This window comes from Scyliorhinus torazame, chromosome 28, assembly GCF_047496885.1.
Source record: "Scyliorhinus torazame isolate Kashiwa2021f chromosome 28, sScyTor2.1, whole genome shotgun sequence".
NCBI lineage: Eukaryota > Metazoa > Chordata > Chondrichthyes > Carcharhiniformes > Scyliorhinidae > Scyliorhinus > Scyliorhinus torazame.
Genome location: NC_092734.1, coordinates 16258101 through 16281203, shown reverse-complemented (window position 1 = coordinate 16281203; position 23103 = coordinate 16258101). Strand labels below are relative to the sequence as shown.

The 23103-nt window shown below is 49.5% G+C and overlaps 1 protein-coding gene across 8 annotated transcripts in view; it reads left to right on the top strand.

Moving 5' to 3' along the window:
* zmiz1a (zinc finger, MIZ-type containing 1a) overlaps positions 1-23103 on the top strand; it is a 1215152-nt gene that overhangs the window by 457324 nt on the left and 734725 nt on the right. The gene's annotated exons all lie outside the window — the stretch shown is intronic.

Below are 23103 nucleotides of genomic sequence, written 5' to 3'. Positions count from 1 at the left end.
CATACACACTGCAGTGACACACACACACATACACACTGGAGTGACACACACACGTACATACTGCAGTGACAGACACACGCGTACACACTGCAGTGACACACACACACGTACATACTGCAGTGACACACACACACATACACACTGCAGTGACACAGACACGTACATACTGCAGTGACACACACACGCGTACATACTGCAGTGACACACACACGTACACACTGCAGTGACACACACACACGTACACACTGCAGTGACACACACACACGTACACACTGCAGTGACACACACACATACACACTGCAGTGACACACACACACGTACATACTGCAGTGACACACACACACGTACACACTGCAGTGACACACACACATACACACTGCAGTGACACACACACACGTACATACTGCAGTGACACACACACAGGTACATACTGCAGTGACACACACACAGGTACATCCTGCAGTGACACACACACACGTACATACTGCAGTGACACACACACGTACATACTGCAGTGACAGACATGTAATACTGCAGTGACACACACACACGTACATACTGCAGTGACACACACACACGTACATACTGCAGTGACACACACACACGTACATACTGCAGTGACACACACACACGTACATACTGCAGTGACACACACACGTACATACTGCAGTGACACACACACGTACATACTGCAGTGACACAAACACGTACACACTGCAGTGACACACATGTACATACTGCAGTGACACACACACACAGGTACACACTGCTGTGACACACACACGTACACACTGCAGTGACACACACACACGTACATACTGCAGTGACACACACACACGTACACACTGCTGTGACACACACACACGTACACACTGCAGTGACACACACACGTACATACGGCAGTGACACACACACAAGTACATACTGCAGTGACACACGCACAAGTACATACTGCAGTGACACACACACACATACGCACTGCAGTGACACACACACACATACACACTGCAGTGACACACACACGTACATACTGCAGTGACACACGCACGCGTACATACTGCAGTGACACACACACAGGTACATACTGCAGTGACACACACACGTACATGCTGCAGTGACACACACACGTACATACTGCAGTGACACACCCACACGTACATACTGCAGTGACACACACACGTACATACGGCAGTGACACACACACAAGTACATACTGCAGTGACACACACACACGTACATACTGCAGTGACACACACACACATACACACTGCAGTGACACACGCACGTACATACTGCAGTGACAGACGCACGCGTACATACTGCAGTGACACACACACAGGTACATACTGCAGTGACACACACACGTACATGCTGCAGTGACACACACACGTACATACTGCAGTGACACACCCACACGTACATACTGCAGTGACACACACACGTACATACTGCAGTGACACACCCACACGTACATGCTGCAGTGACACCCACACGTACATACTGCAGTGACAGACACACGTACATACTGCAGTGACACACACACACACGTACATACTGCAGTGACACACACACACATACACACTGCAGTGACACACACACACACACACACATACACACTGCAGTGACACACACACGTACATACTGCAGTGACACACCCACGCGTACATACCGCAGTGACACACACACACACACACATACACACTGCAGTGACACACACACGTACATACTGCAGGGACACACACATACATACATACTGCAGTGACACACCCACACGTACATACTGCAGTGACACACACACACGTACATACTGCAGTGACACACACATACATACATACTGCAGTGACACACACATACATACATACTGCAGTGATACACCCACACGTACATACTGCAGTGACACACACACGCGTACATACTGCAGTGACACACCCACACGTACATACTGCAGTGACACACACACACACGTACACACTGCAGTGACACACACACAGGTACACACTGCAGTGACACACACACGTACATACTGAAGTGACACACCCACACGTACATACTGCAGTGACACACACACACGTACATACCGCAGTGACACACACACGTACATACTGCAGTGACACACACACACGTACATACTGCAATGACACACACACACATGCACACTGCAGTGACACACACACACATACACACTGCAGTGACACACACACACGTACATACTGCAGTGACACACACACGTACATACTGCAGTGACACACACACACGTACATACTGCAGTGACACACACACGTACATACTGCAGTGACACACACACGCGTACATACCGCAGTGACACACACACACACACACATACATACTGCAGTGATACACCCACACGTACATACTGCAGTGACACACACACACGTACATACTGCAGTGACACACACACACGTACATACTGCAGTGACACACACACACGTACATGCTGCAGTGACACACACACACGTACATACTGCAGTGATACACCCACACGTACATACTGCAGTGACACACACACACGTACACACTGCAGTGACACACACACACGTACACACTGCAGTGACACACACACACGTACACACTGCAGTGACACACACACACGTACACACTGCAGTGACACACACACGTACATACTGCAGTGACAAACACACACGTACGTACTGTAGTGACACACACACAGGTACATACTGCAGGGACACACCCACACGTACATACTGCAGTGACACACACACATGTACATACTGCAGTGACACACACACGTACATACTGCAGTGATACACCCCCACGTACATACTGCAGTGACACACACACGTACATACTGCAGTGACACACCCACACGTACACAGTGCAGTGAAACAGACACACGTACACACTGCAGTGACACACACACACGTACATACTGCAGTGACACACACGCGTACATACTGCAGTGACACACCCACACGTACATACTGCAGTGACACACACATGCTTACATACTGCAGTGACACACACACACACGTACACACTGCAGTGACACACACACAGGTACACACTGCAGTGACACACACACGTACATACTGCAGTGACACACCCACACGTACATACTGCAGTGACACACACACACGTACATACCGCAGTGACACACACACGTACATACTGCAGTGACACACACACACGTACATACTGCAATGACACACACACACATGCACACTGCAGTGACACACACACACATACACACTGCAGTGACACACACACACGTACATACTGCAGTGACACACACACGTACATACTGCAGTGACACACACACACGTACATACTGCAGTGACACACACACGTACATACTGCAGTGACACACACACGCGTACATACTGCAGTGACACACACACACGTACATACTGCAGTGACAAACACACACGTACATACTGCAGTGACACACACACAGGTACATACAGCAGGGACACACCCACACGTACATACTGCAGTGACACACACACACGTACATACTGCAGTGACACACACGTACATACTGCAGTGATACACCCACAAGTACATACTGCAGTGACACACACACGTACATACTGCAGTGACACACACACACGTACACGCTGCAGTGACACACACACACGTACATACTGCAGTGACACACACACACATACATACTGCAGTGACACACACACACGTACATACTGCAGTGACACACACACACATACGTACTGCAGTTATACACCCACACGTACTTACTGCAGTGACACACACACGTACATACTGCAGTGACACACACACACATACGTACTGCAGTTATACACACACACATACATACTGCAGTGACACACACACACATACATACTGCAGTGACACACACACACATACGTACTGCAGTTATACACCCACACGTACATACTGCAGTGACACACCCACACGTACAGACTGCAGTGACACACCCACACGTACAGACTGCAGTGACACACCCACACGTACAGACTGCAGTGACACACACACGTACATACTGCAGTGACACACACACACATACACACTGCAGTGACACACACACGTACATACTGCAGTGACACACCCACACGTACATACTGCAGTGACACACACACGTACATACTGCAGTGACACACACACACGTACACACTGCAGTGACACACATACACATACATGCTGCAGTGACACACACACACATACATACTGCAGTGATACACCCACACGTACATACTGCAGTGACACACACACACGTACATACTGCAGTGACACACACACACGTACAGACTGCAGTGACACACACACACATACATGCTGCAGTGACACACACACACATACATACTGCAGTGATACACCCACACGTACATACTGCAGTGACACACACACACGTACACACTGCAGTGACACACACACACGTACACACTGCAGTGACACACACACACGTACACACTGCAGTGACACACACACGTACATACTGCAGTGACAAACACACACGTACGTACTGTAGTGACACACACACAGGTACATACTGCAGGGACACACCCACACGTACATACTGCAGTGACACACACACATGTACATACTGCAGTGACACACACACGTACATACTGCAGTGATACACCCCCACGTACATACTGCAGTGACACACACACGTACATACTGCAGTGACACACCCACACGTACACAGTGCAGTGAAACAGACACACGTACACACTGCAGTTACACACACACACGTACATACTGCAGTGACACACACGCGTACATACTGCAGTGACACACCCACACGTACATACTGCAGTGACACACACATGTTTACATACTGCAGTGACACACACACACACGTACACACTGCAGTGACACACACACAGGTACACACTGCAGTGACACACACACGTACATACTGCAGTGACACACCCACACGTACATACTGCAGTGACACACACACACGTACATACTGCAATGACACACACACACATGCACACTGCAGTGACACACACACACATACACACTGCAGTGACACACACACGTACATACTGCAGTGACACACACACGTACATACTGCAGTGACACACACACACGTACATACTGCAGTGGCACACACACACACCTACATACTGCAGTGACACACACACGTACATACTGCAGTGACACACACACGCGTACATACTGCAGTGACACACACACACGTACATACTGCAGTGACAAACACACACGTACATACTGCAGTGACACACACACAGGTACATACAGCAGGGACACACCCACACGTACATACTGCAGTGACACACACACACGTACATACTGCAGTGACACACACGCACATACTGCAGTGATACACCCACACGTACATACTGCAGTGACACACACACGTACATACTGCAGTGACACACACACGTACATACTGCAGTGACACACACACACGTACACGCTGCAGTGACACACACACACGTACATACTGCAGTGACACACACACACGTACACGCTGCAGTGACACACACACACGTACATACTGCAGTGACACACACACATACATACTGCAGTGACACACACACACATACATGCTGCAGTGACACACACACACATACATACTGCAGTGATACACCCACACGTTGATACTGCGGTGACACACACACACGTACACACTGCAGTGACACACACACGTACATACTGCAGTGACACACACACACGTACAAACTGCAGTGACGCACACACACGTACACACTGCAGTGACACACACATGTACATCCTGCAGTGACACACACACACATACATACTGCAGTGACACACACACACACGTACACACTGCAGTGACACACACACAGGTACACACTGCAGTGACACACACACGTACACAGTGCAGTGACACACCCACACGTACATACTGCAGTGACACACACACACGTACATACCGCAGTGACACACACACGTACATACTGCAGTGACACACACACAGGTACATACAGCAGGGACACACCCCCACGTACATACTGCAGTGACACACACACGTACATACTGCAGTGACACACACACACGTACACGCTGCAGTGACACACACACGTACATACTGCAGTGACACACACACACATGCACACTGCAGTGACACACACACACATACACACTGCAGTGACACACACACACGTACACACTGCAGTGACACACCCACACGTACATACTGCAGTGACACACACACGTACATACTGCAGTGACACACACACGTACATACTGCAGTGACACACACACGTACATACTGCAGTGACACACACACGTACATACTGCAGTGACACACACACACGTACATACTGCAGTGACACACACACACACGTACATACTGCAGTGACACACACACGTACATACTGCAGTGACACACATACGCGTACATACTGCAGTGACACACACACACGTACATACTGCAGTGACAAACACACACGTACATACTGCAGTGACACACACACAGGTACATACAGCAGGGACACACCCACACGTACATACTGCAGTGACACACACACACGTACATACTGCAGTGACACACACGTACATACTGCAGTGATACACCCACACGTACATACTGCAGTGACACACACACGTACATACTGCAGTGACACACACACACGTACACGCTGCAGTGACACACACACACGTACATACTGCAGTGACACACACACATACATACTGCAGTGACACACACACACATACATGCTGCAGTGACACACACACACATACATACTGCAGTGATACACCCACACGTTGATACTGCAGTGACACACACACGTACATACTGCAGTGACACACACACACGCACAAACTGCAGTGACACACACATATGTACACACTGCAGTGACACACACACACGTACATACTGCAGTGACACACACACACGTACACACTGCAGTGACACACACACGTACATACTGCAGTGACACACACACACACGTACAAACTGCAGTGACGCACACACACGTACACACTGCAGTGACACACACATGTACATCCTGCAGTGACACACACACACATACATACTGCAGTGACACATACACACGTACACACTGCAGTGACACACACACACGTACACACTGCAGTGACAAACACACACGTACGTACTGTAGTGACACACACACAGGTACATACTGCAGTGACACACCCACACGTACACAGTGCAGTGAAACAGACACACGTACACACTGCAGTGACACACACACACGTACATACTGCAGTGACACACACGCGTACATACTGCAGTGACACACACGCGTACATACTGCAGTGACACACACACACGTACACGCTGCAGTGACACACACACACGTACATACGGCAGTGACACACACACACATACATACTGCAGTGACACACAGGTACATACTGCAGTGACACATACACACGTACATACTGCAGTGACACACACACACACATACATACTGCAGTGACACACCCACACGTACATACTGCAGTGACACACACACACGTACAAACTGCAGTGACACACCCACACGTACATACTGCAGTGACACACACACGTACATACTGCAGTGACACACACACACGTACATTCTGCAGTGACACACCCACACGTACATACTGCAGTGACAGACCCACACGTACATACTGCAGTGACACACACACATGTACACACTGCAGTGACACACACACGTACATACTGCAGTGACACACACACACATACATACTGCAGTGACACACACACACATACATGCTGCAGTGACACACACACGTACATACTGCAGTGATACACCCACACGTACATACTGCAGTGACACACACACGTACATACTGCAGTGACACACACACACGTACATACTGCAGTGACACACACACACATACATGCTGCAGTTACACACACACACGTACATACTGCAGTGATACACCCACACGTACATACTGCAGTGACACACACACGTACATACTGCAGTTACACACACACACGTACAAACTGCAGTGACACACACACACGTACATACTGCAGTGACACACACACACGTACACACTGCAGTGACACACACACGTACACACTGCAGTGACACACACACGTACATACTGCAGTGACACACACACACATACATACTGCAGTGACACACACACACATACATGCTGCAGTGACACACACACACGTACATACTGCAGTGATACACCCACACGTACATACTGCAGTGACACACACACGTACATACTGCAGTGACACACACAAACATACATACTGCAGTGACACACACACACATACATGCTGCAGTGACACACACACACGTACATACTGCAGTGATACACCCACACGTACATACTGCAGTGACACACACACACGTACATACTGCAGTGACACACACACGTACATACTGCAGTGACACACACACACGTACAAACTGCAGTGACACACACACACGTACACACTGCAGTGACACACACACACGTACATACTGCAGTGACACACACACACGTACACACTGCAGTGACACACACACGTACATACTGCAGTGACACACACACGTACAAACTGCAGTGACGCACACACACGTACACGTACATACTGCAGTGACACACACACGTACAAACTGCAGTGACGCACACACACACACACGTACATACTGCAGTGACACACACACACGTACAAACTGCAGTGACACACACGCGTACATACTGCAGTGACACACACAGGTAAATACTGCAGTGACACACACACAGGTACATACTGCAGTGACACACACACACGTACAAACTGCAGTGACACACACAGGTAAATACTGCAGTGACACACACACAGGTACATACTGCAGTGACACACACACACGTACAAACTGCAGTGACACACACACACGTACAAACTGCAGTGACACACCCACACGTACATACTGCAGTGACACACACACACGTACAAACTGCAGTGACACACCCACACGTACATACTGCAGTAACACACACACACGTACATACTGCAGTGACACACACACACGTACATTCTGCAGTGACACACCCACACGTACATACTGCAGTGACAGACCCACACGTACATACTGCAGTGACACACACACACGTACACACTGCAGTGACACACACACGTACATACTGCAGTGACACACACACACATACTGCAGTGACACGCACACACACATGTACATACTGCAGTGACACACCCACACGTACATACTGCAGTGACACACACACGTACATACTGCAGTGACACACACACACGTACACACTGCAGTGACACACATGTAATACTGCAGTGACACACACACACGTATATACTGCAGTGACACACACACGTACAAACTGCAGTGACACACCCACACGCACATACTGCAGTGACACACCCACACGTACATACTGCAGTGACACACACACGTACACACTGCAGTGACACACACACGTACATACTGCAGTGACACACCCACACGTACATACTGCAGTGACACACACACACGTACACACTGCAGTGACACACACACACGTACATACTGCAGTGACACACACACACGTACATACTGCAGTGACACACACACACATACATGCTGCAGTGACACACACACACATACATACTGCAGTGATACACCCACACGTACATACTGCAGTGACACACACACACGTACACACTGCAGTGACACACACACACACGTACACACTGCAGTGACACACACACACGTACACACTGCAGTGACACACACACACGTACTGCAGTGCCACACACACACACGTACATACTGCAGTGACACACACACACGTACACACTGCAGTGACACACACACACGTACACACTGCAGTGACACACACACGTACATACTGCAGTGACAAACACACACGTACGTACTGTAGTGACACACACAGGTACATACTGCAGGGACACACCCACACGTACACACTGCAGTGACACACACACACACGTACACACTGCAGTGACACACACACGTACATACTGCAGTGACACACACAGGTGCACCCTGCTGTGACACACACGTACATACTGCAGTGACACACACACGTACACACTGCAGTGACACACACATGTACATACTGCAGTGACACACACACGTACATACTGCAGTGACACACACACACGTGCATACTGCAGTGACACACACACACACATACATACAGCAGTGACACACACACACATACATGCTGCAGTGACACACACACACATACACGCTGCAGTGACACACGCACACACGTACACACTGCAGTGACACACACACAGGTACACACTGCAGTGACACACACACGTACATACTGCAGTGACACACCCACACGTACATACTGCAGTGACACACACACGTACATACTGCAGTGACACACACACGTACACACTGCAGTGACACACACACACGTACATACTGCAGTGACACACACACACGAACATACTGCAGTGACACACACACGTACATACTGCAGTGACACACACACACACACATGTACATCCTGCAGAGACACACCCACACGTACATACTGCAGTGACACACACACATACATACTGCAGTGACACACACACACGTACACACTGCAGTGACACACACAAGTACATACTGCAGTGACACACACACACGTACATACTGCAGTGACACGCACACAAGTACATACTGCAGTGACACACCCACACGCACATACTGCAGTGACACACACACGCACATACTGCAGTGACACACACACGCAAATACTGCAGTGACACACACGCACGTACATACTGCAGTGACACACACACACACGTACACGCTGCACTGACAAACACACACGTACACGCTGCAGTGACACACACGTGCATACTGCAGTGACACACCCACACGTACATACTGCAGTGACACACACAGGTACATACAGCAGGGACACACCCACACGTACATACTGCAGTGACACACACACACGTACATACTGCAGTGACACACCCACGTACATACTGCAGTGACACACCCACACATACAAACGGCAGTGACACACCCACACGTACAAACTGCAGTGACACACCCACACGTACAAAGTGCAGTGACACACCCACACGTACATACTGCAGTGACACCCCCACACGTACATTCTGCTGTGACACACACACACGTACACACTGCAGTGACACACACACGTACATACTGCAGTGACACACACACACGTACATACTGCAGTGACACACACACACGTACATACTGCAGTGACACACACACACGTACATACTGCAGTGACACACACACACGTACATACTGCAGTGACACACACACACTCACATGTACATCCTGCAGAGACACACCCACACGTACATACTGCAGTGACACACACACATACATACTGCAGTGACACACACACACGTACACACTGCAGTGACACACACAAGTACATACTGCAGTGACACGCACACAAGTACATACTGCAGTGACACACCCACACGCACATACTGCAGTGACACACACACATACATACTGCAGTGACACACACACACGTACACACTGCAGTGACACACACACGTACATACTGCAGTGACACACACACGTACATACTGCAGTGACAAACACACACATTCATACTGCAGTGACACACACACACATACATACTGCAGTGACACGCACGCACACACATGTACATACTGCAGTGACACACCCACACGTACATACTGCAGTGACACACACACATACATACTGCAGTGACACACACACACACACGTACACACTGCAGTGACACACACACGTACATACTGCAGTGACACACACATGTACACACTGCAGTGACACACATGTACATACTGCAGTGACACACAGACACGTACACACTGCAGTGACACACACACACACGTACACACTGCAGTGACACACACACGTACATACTGCAGTGACACACACACAGGTGCACACTGCTGTGACACACGTACATAATGCAGTGACACACGTACACACTGCAGTGACACACACATGTACATACTGCAGTGACACACACACGTACATACTGCAGTGACACACACACACGTACATACTGCAGTGACACACACACACATACATACAGCAGTGACACACACACACATACATGCTGCAGTGACACACACACACATACACGCTGCAGTGACACACGCACACACGTACACACTGCAGTGACACACACACGTATATACTGCAGTGACACACCCACACGTACATACTGCAGTGACACACACACGTACATACTGCAGTGACACACACACGTACACACTGCAGTGACACACACACACGTACATACTGCAGTGACACACACACACGTACATACTGCAGTGACACACACACGTACATACTGCAGTGACACACACACACGTGTACATCCTGCAGAGACACACCCACACATACATACTGCAGTGACACACACACACGTACATACTGCAGTGACACACACACACGTACAGACTGCAGTGACACACACACACATACATGCTGCAGTGACACACACACACATACATACTGCAGTGATACACCCACACGTACATACTGCAGTGACACACACACACGTACACACTGCAGTGACACACACACACGTACACACTGCAGTGACACACACACACGTACACACTGCAGTGACACACACACACGTACACACTGCAGTGACACACACACGTACATACTGCAGTGACAAACACACACGTACGTACTGTAGTGACACACACACAGGTACATACTGCAGGGACACACCCACACGTACATACTGCAGTGACACACACACATGTACATACTGCAGTGACACACACACGTACATACTGCAGTGATACACCCCCACGTACATACTGCAGTGACACACACACGTACATACTGCAGTGACACACCCACACGTACACAGTGCAGTGAAACAGACACACGTACACACTGCAGTTACACACACACACGTACATACTGCAGTGACACACACGCGTACATACTGCAGTGACACACCCACACGTACATACTGCAGTGACACACACATGTTTACATACTGCAGTGACACACACACACACGTACACACTGCAGTGACACACACACAGGTACACACTGCAGTGACACACACACGTACATACTGCAGTGACACACCCACACGTACATACTGCAGTGACACACACACACGTACATACTGCAATGACACACACACACATGCACACTGCAGTGACACACACACACATACACACTGCAGTGACACACACACGTACATACTGCAGTGACACACACACGTACATACTGCAGTGACACACACACACGTACATACTGCAGTGGCACACACACACACCTACATACTGCAGTGACACACACACGTACATACTGCAGTGACACACACACGCGTACATACTGCAGTGACACACACACACGTACATACTGCAGTGACAAACACACACGTACATACTGCAGTGACACACACACAGGTACATACAGCAGGGACACACCCACACGTACATACTGCAGTGACACACACACACGTACATACTGCAGTGACACACACGCACATACTGCAGTGATACACCCACACGTACATACTGCAGTGACACACACACGTACATACTGCAGTGACACACACACGTACATACTGCAGTGACACACACACACGTACACGCTGCAGTGACACACACACACGTACATACTGCAGTGACACACACACACGTACACGCTGCAGTGACACACACACACGTACATACTGCAGTGACACACACACATACATACTGCAGTGACACACACACACATACATGCTGCAGTGACACACACACACATACATACTGCAGTGATACACCCACACGTTGATACTGCGGTGACACACACACACGTACACACTGCAGTGACACACACACGTACATACTGCAGTGACACACACACACGTACAAACTGCAGTGACGCACACACACGTACACACTGCAGTGACACACACATGTACATCCTGCAGTGACACACACACACATACATACTGCAGTGACACACACACACACGTACACACTGCAGTGACACACACACAGGTACACACTGCAGTGACACACACACGTACACAGTGCAGTGACACACCCACACGTACATACTGCAGTGACACACACACACGTACATACCGCAGTGACACACACACGTACATACTGCAGTGACACACACACAGGTACATACAGCAGGGACACACCCCCACGTACATACTGCAGTGACACACACACGTACATACTGCAGTGACACACACACACGTACACGCTGCAGTGACACACACACGTACATACTGCAGTGACACACACACACATGCACACTGCAGTGACACACACACACATACACACTGCAGTGACACACACACACGTACACACTGCAGTGACACACCCACACGTACATACTGCAGTGACACACACACGTACATACTGCAGTGACACACACACGTACATACTGCAGTGACACACACACGTACATACTGCAGTGACACACACACGTACATACTGCAGTGACACACACACACGTACATACTGCAGTGACACACACACGTACATACTGCAGTGACACACATACGCGTACATACTGCAGTGACACACACACACGTACATACTGCAGTGACAAACACACACGTACATACTGCAGTGACACACACACAGGTACATACAGCAGGGACACACCCACACGTACATACTGCAGTGACACACACACACGTACATACTGCAGTGACACACACGTACATACTGCAGTGATACACCCACACGTACATACTGCAGTGACACACACACGTACATACTGCAGTGACACACACACACGTACACGCTGCAGTGACACACACACACGTACATACTGCAGTGACACACACACATACATACTGCAGTGACACACACACACATACATGCTGCAGTGACACACACACACATACATACTGCAGTGATACACCCACACGTTGATACTGCAGTGACACACACACGTACATACTGCAGTGACACACACACACGCACAAACTGCAGTGACACACACATATGTACACACTGCAGTGACACACACACACGTACATACTGCAGTGACACACACACACGTACACACTGCAGTGACACACACACGTACATACTGCAGTGACACACACACACACGTACAAACTGCAGTGACGCACACACACGTACACACTGCAGTGACACACACATGTACATCCTGCAGTGACACACACACACATACATACTGCAGTGACACATACACACGTACACACTGCAGTGACACACACACACGTACACACTGCAGTGACAAACACACACGTACGTACTGTAGTGACACACACACAGGTACATACTGCAGTGACACACCCACACGTACACAGTGCAGTGAAACAGACACACGTACACACTGCAGTGACACACACACACGTACATACTGCAGTGACACACACGCGTACATACTGCAGTGACACACACGCGTACATACTGCAGTGACACACACACACGTACACGCTGCAGTGACACACACACACACATACATACTGCAGTGACACACCCACACGTACATACTGCAGTGACACACACACACGTACAAACTGCAGTGACACACCCACACGTACATACTGCAGTGACACACACACGTACATACTGCAGTGACACACACACACGTACATTCTGCAGTGACACACCCACACGTACATACTGCAGTGACAGACCCACACGTACATACTGCAGTGACACACACACATGTACACACTGCAGTGACACACACACGTACATACTGCAGTGACACACACACACATACATACTGCAGTGACACACACACACATACATGCTGCAGTGACACCCACACGTACATACTGCAGTGACACACACACGTACATACTGCAGTGACACACACACACGTACATACTGCAGTGACACACACACACATACATGCTGCAGTTACACACACACACGTACATACTGCAGTGATACACCCACACGTACATACTGCAGTGACACACACACGTACATACTGCAGTTACACACACACACGTACAAACTGCAGTGACACACACACGTACAAACTGCAGTGACGCACACACACGTACACGTACATACTGCAGTGACACACACACGTACAAACTGCAGTGACGCACACACACACACACGTACATACTGCAGTGACACACACACACGTACAAACTGCAGTGACACACACGCGTACATACTGCAGTGACACACACAGGTAAATACTGCAGTGACACACACACAGGTACATACTGCAGTGACACACACACACGTACAAACTGCAGTGACACACACAGGTAAATACTGCAGTGACACACACACAGGTACATACTGCAGTGACACACACACACGTACAAACTGCAGTGACACACACACACGTACAAACTGCAGTGACACACCCACACGTACATACTGCAGTGACACACACACACGTACAAACTGCAGTGACACACCCACACGTACATACTGCAGTAACACACACACACGTACATACTGCAGTGACACACACACACGTACATTCTGCAGTGACACACCCACACGTACATACTGCAGTGACAGACCCACACGTACATACTGCAGTGACACACACACACGTACACACTGCAGTGACACACACACGTACATACTGCAGTGACACACACACACATACTGCAGTGACACGCACACACACATGTACATACTGCAGTGACACACCCACACGTACATACTGCAGTGACACACACACGTACATACTGCAGTGACACACACACACGTACACACTGCAGTGACACACATGTAATACTGCAGTGACACACACACACGTATATACTGCAGTGACACACACACGTACAAACTGCAGTGACACACCCACACGCACATACTGCAGTGACACACCCACACGTACATACTGCAGTGACACACACACGTACACACTGCAGTGACACACACACGTACATACTGCAGTGACACACCCACACGTACATACTGCAGTGACACACACACACGTACACACTGCAGTGACACACACACACGTACATACTGCAGTGACACACACACACGTACATACTGCAGTGACACACACACACATACATGCTGCAGTGACACACACACACATACATACTGCAGTGATACACCCACACGTACATACTGCAGTGACACACACACACGTACACACTGCAGTGACACACACACACACGTACACACTGCAGTGACACACACACACGTACACACTGCAGTGACACACACACACGTACTGCAGTGCCACACACACACACGTACATACTGCAGTGACACACACACACGTACACACTGCAGTGACACACACACACGTACACACTGCAGTGACACACACACGTACATACTGCAGTGACAAACACACACGTACGTACTGTAGTGACACACACAGGTACATACTGCAGGGACACACCCACACGTACACACTGCAGTGACACACACACACACGTACACAGTGCAGTGACACACACACGTACATACTGCAGTGACACACACAGGTGCACCCTGCTGTGACACACACGTACATACTGCAGTGACACACACACGTACACACTGCAGTGACACACACATGTACATACTGCAGTGACACACACACGTACATACTGCAGTGACACACACACACGTGCATACTGCAGTGACACACACACACACATACATACAGCAGTGACACACACACACATACATGCTGCAGTGACACACACACACATACACGCTGCAGTGACACACGCACACACGTACACACTGCAGTGACACACACACAGGTACACACTGCAGTGACACACACACGTACATACTGCAGTGACACACCCACACGTACATACTGCAGTGACACACACACGTACATACTGCAGTGACACACACACGTACACACTGCAGTGACACACACACACGTACATACTGCAGTGACACACACACACGAACATACTGCAGTGACACACACACGTACATACTGCAGTGACACACACACACACACATGTACATCCTGCAGAGACACACCCACACGTACATACTGCAGTGACACACACACATACATACTGCAGTGACACACACACACGTACACACTGCAGTGACACACACAAGTACATACTGCAGTGACACACACACACGTACATACTGCAGTGACACGCACACAAGTACATACTGCAGTGACACACCCACACGCACATACTGCAGTGACACACACACGCACATACTGCAGTGACACACACACGCAAATACTGCAGTGACACACACGCACGTACATACTGCAGTGACACACACACACGTACACGCTGCACTGACAAACACACACGTACACGCTGCAGTGACACACACGTGCATACTGCAGTGACACACCCACACGTACATACTGCAGTGACACACACAGGTACATACAGCAGGGACACACCCACACGTACATACTGCAGTGACACACACACACGTACATACTGCAGTGACAAACCCACGTACATACTGCAGTGACACACCCACACATACAAACGGCAGTGACACACCCACACGTACAAACTGCAGTGACACACCCACACGTACAAAGTGCAGTGACACACCCACACGTACATACTGCAGTGACACCCCCACACGTACATTCTGCTGTGACACACACACACGTACACACTGCAGTGACACACACACGTACATACTGCAGTGACACACACACACGTACATACTGCAGTGACACACACACACGTACATACTGCAGTGACACACACGCACGTACATACTGCAGTGACACACACACACGTACATACTGCAGTGACACACACACACGTACATACTGCAGTGACACACACACACTCACATGTACATCCTGCAGAGACACACCCACACGTACATACTGCAGTGACACACACACATACATACTGCAGTGACACACACACACGTACACACTGCAGTGACACACACAAGTACATACTGCAGTGACACACACACACGTACATACTGCAGTGACACGCACACAAGTACATACTGCAGTGACACACCCACACGCACATACTGCAGTGACACACACACATACATACTGCAGTGACACACACACACGTACACACTGCAGTGACACACACGTACATACTGCAGTGACACACAGACACGTACATACTGCAGTGACACACACACACACGTACACACTGCAGTGACACACACACGTACATACTGCAGTGACACACACACAGGTGCACACTGCTGTGACACACGTACATAATGCAGTGACACACGTACACACTGCAGTGACACACACATGTACATACTGCAGTGACACACACACGTACATACTGCAGTGACACACACACACGTACATACTGCAGTGACACACACACACATACATACAGCAGTGACACACACACACATACATGCTGCAGTGACACACACACACATACACGCTGCAGTGACACACGCACACACGTACACACTGCAGTGACACACACACGTACATACTGCAGTGACACACCCACACGTACATACTGCAGTGACACACACACGTACATACTGCAGTGACACACACACGTACACACTGCAGTGACACACACACACGTACATACTGCAGTGACACACACACACGTACATACTGCAGTGACACACACACGTACATACTGCAGTGACACACACACACGTGTACATCCTGCAGAGACACACCCACACATACATACTGCAGTGACACACACACATACATACTGCAGTGACACACACACACGTACACACTGCAGTGACACACACACGTACATACTGCAGTGACACACACACACGTACAAACTGCAGTGACACACACACACGTACACACTGCAGTGACACACACACACGTACACACTGCAGTGACACACACACAAGTACATACTGCAGTGACACACACACACGTACATACTGCAGTGACACGCACACAAGTACATACTGCAGTGACAAACACATACGTACACGCTGCAGTGACACACACGTACATACTGCAGTGACACACCCACACGTACATACTGCAGTGACACACCCACACGTACATACTGCAGTGACACACACACGCACATACTGCAGTGACACACATGCACGTACATACTGCACTGACACACACACACGTGCACGCTGCAGTGACACACACGCACGTACATACTGCAGTGACACACACACACGTACACGCTGCAGTGACAAACACACACGTGCACGCTGCAGTGACACACACACACTAAATACTGCAGTGACACACCCACACGTACATACTGCAGTGACACACACACACGTACACGCTGCAGTGACACACACACTCACATACTGCAGTGACATACACACAAGTACATACTGCAGTGACACACCCACACGCACATACTGCAGTGACACACACACACGTACATACTGCAGTGACACACACGCATGTACATACTGCAGTGACACACACACACGTACATGCTGCAGTGACACACACACACGTACATACTGCAGTGACACACACGCATGTACATTCTGCAGTGACACACACACACGTACACGCTGCAGTGACACATACACACGTACATACTGCAGTGACACACCCACACGTGCATACTGCAATGACACACCCACACGTACATACTGCAGTGACACACACACACGTACATACTGCAGTGACACACACACACGTACATTCTGCAGTGACACACCCACACGTACACACTGCAGTGACACACCCACACATACTGCAGTGACACACACACATGTACATACTGCAGTGACACACACACACGTAAATACTGCAGTGACACACCCACGTACATACTGCAGTGACACACCCACACGTACATACTGCAGTGACACACCCACACGTACATACTGCAGTGACACACACACACGTATACACTGCAGTGACACACACACACCTACATACTGCAGTGACACACACATGTACATACTGCAGTGACACACACACACGTATACACTGCAGTGACACACACACACGTACATACTGCAGTGACACACACACAGGTACATACTGCAGTGACACACACACAGGTACATACAGCAGGGACGCACCCACACGTACATACTGCAGTGACACACCCACACGTACATACTGCAGTGACACACACACACACACGTACATACTGCAGTGACACACCCACGCGTACATACTGCAGTGACACACACACATGTACATACTGCAGTGACACACCCACACGTACATACTGCAGTGACACACACATGTACATACTGCAGTGACACCCCCACACGTACATACCGCAGTGACCCACACGTACACACTGCAGTGATACACCCACACGTACATACTGCAGTGACACACCCACACGTACATACTGCAGTGACACATACACGCTGCAGTGACACACACACGCACATACTGCAGTGACATACACACAAGTACATACTGCAGTGACACACCCACACACACATACTGCAGTGACACACACACACGTACATACTGCAGTGCCACACACGCATGTACATACTGCAGTGACACACACGCACGTACACGCTGCAGTGACACACACACACGTACATACTGCAGTGACACACACGCATGTACATTCTGCAGTGACACACACACACGTACACGCTGCAGTGACACACACACACGTACATACTGCAGTGACATACCCACACGTACATACTGCAGTGACACACACACATGTACATACTGCAGTGACACACACGTACACACTGCAGTGATACTCCCACACATACATACTGCAGTGACACACGCACACGTACATACTGCAGTGACACACACACACACGTACCCGCTGCAGTGACACACACGCACATACTGCAGTGACATACACACACACGTACACACTGAAGTGACACACACACAGGTACACACTGCAGTGACACACACACGTACATACTGCAGTGACACACCCACACGTACATACTGCAGTGACACACACACATGTACATCCTGCAGTGACACACCCACACGAACATACTGCAGTGACACACACACGTACATACTGCAGTGACACACACACATGTACACACTGCAGTGAAACACACACGTACATACTGCAGTGACACACACACACGTACAAACTGCAGTGACACACACACACGTACACACAGCAGTGACACACACACACGTACATACTCCAGTGACACACACACATGTACATACTGCAGTGAATCACACAATTACATACTGCAGTGACACACACACACGTACATACTGCAGTGACACACACACACGTACATACTGCAGTGACACACACACACGTACATACTGCAGTGACACACACACAAGTACATATTGCAGTGACGCACCCAAACGCACATACTGCAGTGACACACACACGCATATACTGCAGTGACACACACGCACGTACATACTGCAGTGACACACACACACACGTACACGCTGCAGTGACAAACACACACGTACACGCTGCAGTGACACACACGTACATACTGCAGTGACACACCCACACGTACATACTGCAGTGACACACCCACACGTACATACTGCAGTGACACACACACGCACATACTGCAGTGACACACACACGCACATACTGCAGTGACACACACGCACGTACATACTGCAGTGACACACACACACGTACACGCTGCAGTGACAAACACACACGTACACGCTGCAGTGACACACACACACGTACATACTGCAGTGACACACCCACATGCACAGACTGCAGTGACACACACGCACGTACATGCTGCAGTGACACACATACACGTACACGCTGCAGTGACACACATACACGTACATACTGCAGTGACACACACCCATGTACATTCTGCAGTGACACACACACACGCACACGCTGCAGTGACACACACACACGTACATACTGCAGTGACACACCCACACGTACATACTGCAGTGACACACACACACGTACATACTGCAGTGACACACACACAAGTACATACTGCAGTGACACACGCACATACTGCAGTGACACACACACGCACATACTGCAGTGACACACACGCACGTACATACTGCAGTGCCACACACACACACGTACACGCTGCAGTGACAAACACACCCGTACACGCTGCAGTGACACACCCACACGTACATACTGCAGTGACACACACACGCACATACTGCAGTGACACACACACGCACATACTGCAGTGACACACACGCACGTACATACTGCAGTGAAACACACACACATACACGCTGCAGTGACAAACACACACGTACACGCTGCAGTGACACACACACACACGTACATACTGCAGTGACACACCCACACGCACAGACTGCAGTGACACACACGCACGTACATGCTGCAGTGACACACACACATGTACACGCTGCAGTGACAAACACACACGTACACGCTGCAGTGACA